At 45.2% G+C, this 8,963-nt stretch overlaps 1 pseudogene; it reads right to left on the bottom strand.

The window, feature by feature from the left end:
- Positions 1–201: 201 nt before the first annotated feature.
- LOC133900293 (uncharacterized) lies at positions 202–7,162 on the bottom strand (annotated as a pseudogene).
- Between the last annotated feature and the right edge of the window lie 1,801 nt (positions 7,163–8,963).

The raw sequence follows: 8,963 nt of genomic DNA on the forward strand, positions 1-8,963 counted from the left end.
ACTTCAATGTCGAGGCTGCCTTGGGCCAGGCCATTCCAGGCCGTGCGTTTCACAATCAAGACATTCCAGCCGGTTACACCAAGTTATAAGTGGACTTGGTATAGCCACTTTTCATGAACTACAAGCTAGACATCAGCACACCTTAGGGTATCGAGATTCTTGATGATGTTGGCAACTTAATTCTGTGACCCGGACAGGATATCATCTTCGGCCATCAACAGTCACAATCGCTAGCGTCACGGCCGCTCCCGTGCCTAGCATCTTTGCCTCAGACACCTCCGCCCCAGAGCCAAGCCTCTCCGCCTTAAGCACCTTCGCCCCCACGCCCGATATCTCCACCTCAGGCATCTTCACATCGTGCTTCACCATCTGCAACTCTAGCACCTCCGCTTCCAGCGTCTGCACCTCTCGCACATTCACCTGAGCATCAGAGAGTCCCTATCATGGTTACCCCATACGAAAAGACATTAACATCACCGGTGAAGAGGTGACTTTCGTCCTCAAAAGAAAAGGCATCATCCCTTCAAGAATATCTAGTGAAGGGCGATCTCGCTAAAGAGACCAGCAAAATACGAAGTACCCTTTAATTGAATTTCTTGCCTACACTAGATGTTCCTGAGAAATATGAGAATGGCAAGCCATTTCTACCATTGTTTCAACTCCAAGAAGTTCCATAGGAGATTCGGAGATTCCACAAATAGTACATAAGGGCATGTCGCGCTGGTTCTCCATTATCACTGTTTCTGTCCTCGCTATTTTTTTTCTAAGTGGAAACTCCTATCTCATAATGGATTTTAAGGACATGCATGCTTTGTTCCGCCACGACAAACTCGACATCAATCTCATAAGCGTGTGGTGTCTGTAAGTGCCTACAATCTACCCATACATTCATATATCTACTAATATATGCTATAGAAGCTAATGAATATTGACTTGTTCTATAGGATGTAATTTAATGATACGGAAAAGTTGAAGTTATCGGTCGGTTTTATTAATCCGCAATGAATTTTTCAGCCTAACTTGATTATGAAGTTGAGGACTGATGACCCCCCAGATTAAGGGGAAGAGTAACAAAGAGAAAGCAAGGGTTATAAGAGAAATGAACAAAATATGTAGGTTTGAAATGTCAACCTATATAGAAAGAGCTATGCTAGAAATACAAGATAAAGATTACATCATAGCTCCCTATAACTTTAAGTAAGTGTGATACGTCAATAACCTAACATAAGTATTCAACTTAATTGGTCGATCAAGAACCTAACATAAAGATTCATATAGCGACCACTTTATTTGTACAATGCTGATGCCAAAATCGAGCAGACTCATGATCCTTGACTTAGCCGATCTCTCCTAAAAATTCTACTAAGATCTTATCGACGTTATACAGAGGTAAAAAAATCATCATACATAAAATTCTTAAAAATCATTTATATATTGATAATTACTTATTGGCATTCGAATATAGCCTACAAGTGGTACTGTCAGTGTATCAAGAACCGGGGGTCTTTGAGTCCCGAGGCCCGGCCAGCCATCCGCCACCTGGCGCCATTCCACGAGGTCCCTCCTAAAGGACAAGAAAAGCTCAAGTCCCGGGAGAAGGTGCTCGGGGCCACAGTCGGTGGTCCCCGAGCACCTCAGTTCCCCGATGATCCACATAGTCTAAGTACCGGAAAGAAAGTGCTCGGGGAGGTGCCCGGTCACCCCGGAGCACCCTAGTCCCCCGACGATCAGAAGAACTAAGTTCAGGGAGAGAGTGCTCGAGACTGTGTGCGGCAGCACCCGAGCGCTCGGTTCCCCGAGGATTCATGTAAAAGTGCTCGGGAGAGAGTGCTCGGGGCTGCACGTGGCAGCCCCCAAGCACTCGGTTCCCCGAAGGATCGTGCGAGAGTGCTCGGGAGAGAGTGCTCGGGGAGGTGAACAGTACCCCCGAGCACTCGTTGCCCCGACGACCCAGAAAGGTCCCTGAGGGGCCCGCCGATGAGGTGTCAACCAGTCAGAGGTCCGATGCCGCATTTAATGAGCGTGCGTGGCCTGACATCTCCAACTGCTCCCGCCGCGGTGTCAGTTCCTGCCATGTTTTGGCAGAGAGGCGTGGGGCTATTAATTGCACGGGTCCCGTCTCGTATCATCCGGCTTGTCTCGGGATAACATCGCAAGGATCAAGGCGTTCCGTCTGCCGCCCTGCTGTGGCAGAGGAACAAGACAGGGCGGGCACGCCGGGTTGCTCTGCGGCTGCCCGGTGGGCCCTCTCCACAGCGCCCGTTGCCAGGGCGTTTATGGTGACAGGTGACCGGGCGTGCGGCGTTTTTTTCACCCCCCCGGTCAGTTCACCCAGAAGAAATGATGACGCCTTTCCCAGTCATGGTGTCTTGTAACTTGTGCCCCCCTCCTTCCCGTTCGGGGCATGTCGCAGCCAACGAGTACTTAAAAGAGCCGGCAACACAGAAGAGAAGGTCATCAAACAAGAGACGGACAATCCAACAATAGCCAAGCCAACAAGAGACCGCAAGCACCCAAGCATCAAGCACCGAACCATAGACGAACACAAGGCATAAGGGATAGTCCCTACCGAAGAACAAGGAGCCTCAAGCTCTTAGTTAGGCCAATATTCTTGTAACCAGCAATATCCTTGAGGGACTTCCTCGAGACAGTTATTACATCCATACAGGAGTAGGGTATTACGCCCCCGTGCGGCCCAAACCTGTCTAAATTCCGGTGCATTTACTTCTCTTTGCACTAGGTCGTCACCTCCACCATCGGCCGTTGCATTTACTCTCATTCATTTCTCCGACGAAATTATTCAGGATCATCCCCCCGGTCGAATCTCTAAAAAGGGGTCTCTCGGGATCCCTGCGACAGGAGTTAATCATCCGACAGGTACGTAACGAAAGGTAGGATACACGATATGGCCAAGTAGGAGGCGATGGCCGTTTGTACACACTTTTCGGTAATAACACACATCTAATACTTGTATCTCACTATTTATGATGAAGAGTCTTATTGAACTAACGAATACATTGCATTTTTTATGTGCCACAAGCAAGGTTTCGATACCGTTCTTTGTAAATATTATATTTGCGAGTTTCTTAGGGTAAAAGGGAGGTAAAAAAGAACCCCGATGACGTAAGTCATCATAACACTTGCACATTCTTATTTGGTTCTGTTTTCATTGTCAGTAGTGTTTCAAATCTTTTAGTTGTGTTTTCATTTCAGGTACGAATGATCGAACATACCAACACCTCGCTCACAGACGAAGATATTCAAAACATGTAACGTGACATGTGTCGGTTCATTATACACGAAGTCATCCACAAGAGTTACATACTTTTTTTTTTATCTTGGAGGCGAATTAGCTAGCCTTCTGAGGCTTTGTGAGTGGGAGAGGAAAGAATCTTAGCAATATTGGCTTGTGATGTAAAAACAATAAACTGTTTATAGAAATTATTTTTAGAGATGATTCGTAACCAATTTTTATAAAGGTTTAAAGCAATCGTCTCTGATTAAAGATCTATGAAAATCTATTTTCACAGATAGTTTTTTAAGTGAACCGTCTGTGAAAATAACTTTTCACAGACGATTCTCTTAAGAAACTGCCTATGAAAAACAATACACTAATGAAGTATATTTAAAGTGATAAAGAAGTATAACACATGTGCAAAAGTGGTATATGAGAGGTGGGAGTACATACACCCAGGAGTACATACTAGTTTTCCTATATATATATATATATATATATCGCGCGCGCGTGTGCACTGCAAGCTTGCGAATTAAGCTCGATCAAGCATGCATGCTGCTCAAAAGGGTGTGCTTCACTCGCTGTAGTGTTTCATCGGCGGCGAAGATCTGCGTGAGATGCTTGAGATCTGGAAAAAGGAAAGGCAAGTGTGATGGTGAAGCGCCTCGATCAGGACGAGCATTTCGCTTCAGCGTTATTGGGTCACCACAGAAATACTAACTCTACGATGAAAGGCAGTAACCGCTACGATCTCGGTTCAGAGGATTCGAGAAAAAGAAACCACATGTCGCAGTCGCACTAGTAAGATACATACGCCAACTCGTTCATAGAAGCTTTCTTTCCTTGCTGTATCGACATGCCATTTGCTCTGCGTATGGACTCACCAGGATCTTCCACTGGTGAGTGGTGACCGATCAGCATGCTTCCAGCCGAAGTTTCCGTGGTGCGAGAGCCAGGACCGATCCGGCATGACAAAGGCTGCCGGCGGCCGGCGCACTGCTCCTTTAGTTGTTGTCACCAACTCAGCAGCAGAAGAATCCATTGAGCTGACAGGCAGAGAGCAAGGGTGAGGCAAGCAAGATGAGTACTGTGAACATGTAAAAGGAACTCGATTAAAAGAAGCTATGTCTTTGACAATTTGACGCACTTTAAAGATCCAGAGATCTATCGGTGTATGCCCTTTTTCAGCTTCCCTTTGACAAGAGGAAAGGGAGCAATGGGCGGTCCCTGATGACTGACACACTTGACAAAATTAACAATAATAGAGGCCGTAAGGAATGAACCTGCAACTGAGCCAGTTCTTCAAGAAAAAAGGGCTTTAAGGCATTCACATTTCACAACAAGAGCTACTAGTACATCAAGGCCGAGTCCCGGATATCATTGTTGTGCGGACAAATGAGAACTACACGTAGAACACAGGAACATCAAAATTGATTGGTGACAAGAAGTGCCATGGATGATGAGCATAACTGTCTGATAGGGTAACCGATCCTGCTATGAGGACTTCGAATTTTTTAGAAACTCTGGCACCACCCGGCCACACTTTGCAAGAACATCACCCAAAGGTTTTGCAATAGGGGCATCTGTGTTACAGATTACTGTGCACCTCCCCAGCAACCACATGACGGGCTGCCCCGGTGAGGATCTCAACATATTCATCCACTGAAGGAGGCAAATCCACGACCAACAGAGTCTCAAATTCCTCTACATCTGTCATCGCCATGTTCTCCCGGTCTTTTACAAGGACATTCACCAGCCCCACACTGCACAAATACAGGTACATTTATGATGTCAACGTTAAGCAGATACATTTACAATGTCAAAGCTATGCATGGTAGTTACTCTCAATCAAAAGATAATGGGGTAAGTAAAATTCTCTAAAACTGAAACCCAAAGTCGTGTCAATAAGTATTAGTTGCACGTGATTTAGTTTGCATACAGAGAGTAGAAATGTAACCAAAACAATAATGTTGTTTGGTCCACTGCATCTGCTGCATATGGTAAAAGAGTTGTCGTCTGAGTCATCAGTCACTGTGCAATTTTCCAGTCTAAGTGATGATGATAGGTGCCACGCTTTCTTATCGCTTGCAGCTACTAGCAGAACCTTTGAAAAGTCTTTTTAGCATGACTTTTTAAAATCTTCTCAAGAATTTCCTTCGCCTGAAAATAGAAAGAGCTCATCAGAATATTAAAGTAACGACGCACGATGCGCTCAAATAATCTAAGCATTTTGAACAGCTCCTGCTCCAAAACTATAAGCCATAAAATTGATACACACAAGTAGGAGTAAGTGGTTAACTTAGCATGGTGCACGGTGGCAATGCGTATTCAGGTTATCAATGTCACACAACATCTATCGTTTGAGGTTTGACATCCTAAACAGCACGATCTCCAATAAGCAGGAAGTGCATCAAGTGTTACAATTAAAACTATGAAGACTAGAGGTGCTGAAGAAAAACTACAGGAGCTCACTACCTATTCGCTATTGCTCTCCAAGTAGCACAGCACATAAAAGTCAACAAAAACATGAAAGACAAAGTAAGGAAGACGGGCACTTGAGAAGTAAAAGAAGCAAGTAAATACCTATTTAGTAGAGCTTTCAGACGAGCTCCTATAGTGGAATTAGTGAGAGTTTCGTCAAACGATAATTTATAGTTTTTAGCTCCTAGAGTGATTCCGTGTAAGTGATTTTTTAAAATAAATTAGATGTTGAGAGATGAAAAAACTAACTTCCGTTGATTCACTTCCGTCAAAAAATCACTTACTATATAGAGTTTATCCCACAAAATCACTTTCAATCACAGAATCATTTTCCCTAGAGTTCAAGAAACCTCTCAGGGGTAGCTATAAGAAACTCCGGCTCACAACTTTTTAGTCTGATAGAGCAGTCGTGACAAAATGAATTAACACTAAATACATCAACTGTGATTTGGCATTCATACGCACTACACTTACAGATAACGAATTTACAATCAACAGAGGATGACATAAATAGTGGAACAAAGCATGCCCAGATACCTGGTGTTCAATGGAAGCGCCAGGATGCAAGCTCACTGAATGAATCCTAAGAGGCTTCAGGGGTTTGCATATTGATCGCACCTGCACAAACCACACCAAATATATCAGTAAATCACCAACATTTTGTTTATTAAACCTATACAAAGAACGGCATAATCTGAACAGCAAAGTTGCAAAGTGACAGAAGTAACTTGCACGGCCTTTTCCTGGGAAGGGACGACGTACAAGAGGAAGGGGCAGGGAACGATCACCCCGAGCCTCTCCTTGCGACGATGTCGGAGGCAGTGGAGACGTGCCACGCCGTCTGCTCCAGCGTGGCGCACGCGTCGCTGGTGTCGAGAACGTCGCACGGCGCCGCCGCGGCGGAGCAGTACCTCCAGAGCTCCACGCCCCATTCGCCGGCGCCGTGGATGCCACCGCCTTCATCAGGCGCCAACGCGTCCCGGATGGCGTTGAGGCAGACCACCAAGAACTTGGACGGCCGATCGTAGTCCACGCGGCCCTCCTCCCTCTCCGTCTCCCGCTCAGGTATGACCTTGGACTTGGCCTTGGGTACGGCCTTTGCCGGCGGCTGCTTCTTTGTGTTTGTGTCCGTCTTCTTCTTGGGGTTGTCGTCCTTGGAGGCAGCGGCGGCGGGAACGTCATCGGTCGGCTCGTCGCTCTTGCGCTTCATCCCGCGACGGTCGTTGAAGGGGTCTTCGGGTGTGGGGAGTGAGAAGCACATGCCCTCGCAGGCGCGGCGCTTTCCCGACTTGCGGCGGCGCTTGGACGCGATGATCGCCGCGACCCGCTCCGAGACGGCATTCTCGCTGCTACGCAAGCGCTTCCGGCGCACCTTGTTGCGCTTCCGCGCCAACGCGTCGTCGCCGTTCGCCATCGGCTAGTTGCTTGTCCGCTCCGGCGAGGCAAACGGAAACGGCAGCCGCCGGGAGGTGAGGCGGGAGTAAAACATAGCAAAAGCCTCCCTTACTGGGCCGGGTCGGTGGAATTTGAAGAGGGCCAGAGAGATGGTCGTGGGCTGCTTTTGGTCCACCAGTCAGGGTCGGCCCAAGCGAGTAGGGGTCGCAGGATGTGAATTTTTGTTATTTTTATATTTTTTTAAATCAGAAAATTGTAAATATATGCATCTGTTTCGAAAGTTCCAAATATAGACTCATGTAGTCCGTTAGAAGGTCGATAGGACAAGTTTAAAATAAAAAATATTATGTTCCAATGCTCTCAAAATTTAAAACGCTATCAAATAGTCAGTTGCTACGTTCACATCAACAACAAATTAAGCTTTCAGTGGCAAGCAGACACATATTTCTGTTGTAGAGATTAATGAATCATGGGACAAAATTTGAATCTTTTTCTAGCCACTGACTGGTACAGATGATCCATACATGAAAGCTGAATTCAATGGTAAAATCGCGAATTCGCGATTGCAAATGGAAGTTCGTATAGTTCTCCAGTCTGCTGTCGCAACAGAAGTGGAAGACTTAGAGAGAGTTCAGAGCACCAGAACAACATTCAAATAGCGTACCAAGTAATCCACAATAGTGATGTCAGATGATGTGCCAGCTACAGAAGAGAAGTTCTAATGTCCACACAGGACTGTTTAGGGATATAATAAATCCTAAAAGGTTTGATTAGTACATGACTCAACTAAAAAAAATTTCAGGGCAGAGAAGAACAATAGTAGAATTCAGTACGAATCCCTGATATCTGTCAGGAATTGCATCATGCTTGGAGCTTTGTCAACTCCTGCCGGAATTGAACTATTTCCTGCAAGATTCATATAAAATTCATTTGAATTCTACGTTCCAATCATGTTCCAATATCTGGTCGGAGATCGATCTTCTCCGAATTGCTGCACTAGAGAAATATAAAATAGCGAGCAGACATTTTTCAGTGGAATTGGAGGACTTCGAGAGAGTTCCGGATGAGTAGCACTAAAAATAGTATACCAAACCAACAATAGTGATGTCAAATGAAAAGCCAGGGCCCAGGAGATAATTGAAATGTCAATGCAAGAATGTTTATAGCTATTAGCCTATATATTTGATTTATTGATTGGCACATTATTGTTGCGATCGACAACGTGGACTCAACTCACATAAACGCGCTAGGAAAACGAACAACACTGAAGCTTGTGGCGCAGCTCAACTTGCGCCAGTTTTCTCTACTCTGTTACTCCCTAGTTACTCACGTTCTAGCATCAGCGTACTCGAATGCCATTTATCCGAGTCTTGTTGTCTGACACAGAACCTACAAACGTACTGATCTCTAGTACTTAGACGGTTTAAAACAACAAGATTGATTCTTAGCAATTGCTAAACTACAAATAAAATGTTCAGGGCAGAATGAACAGGAATGGGTGTTCAATTAGATCAGATGATATAGAGGAAATTCATGTTGTAAGAACATTAATCAGTAGATCACCAGGCTTGTAGAGAGTAGCTAGCTAGAGATGGAACTGAAGTTCTGCCTGGTGAGTTTATCCATGGACTGCAACAAGATTCTAGCATTAGGAAACTGGATGTGCCTTGAAAATGTTGCAGCACTACTGAGAGCAAGTTCAGCGTGAATCTGGAGGTCAATGGAAACTCTCCTTCAGTTGAATATTTTTGCCAGGTTGACATGTACTGTGAATCGTGTATGCTTCCACATCACACTTCGTTATTTAAGTAAACTGTTTGTTCCATATACAAACACAGAAGTGTTCATGATA

Source organism: Phragmites australis, chromosome 19 (genome assembly GCF_958298935.1).
Source record: "Phragmites australis chromosome 19, lpPhrAust1.1, whole genome shotgun sequence".
Taxonomy (NCBI): domain Eukaryota; kingdom Viridiplantae; phylum Streptophyta; class Magnoliopsida; order Poales; family Poaceae; genus Phragmites; species Phragmites australis.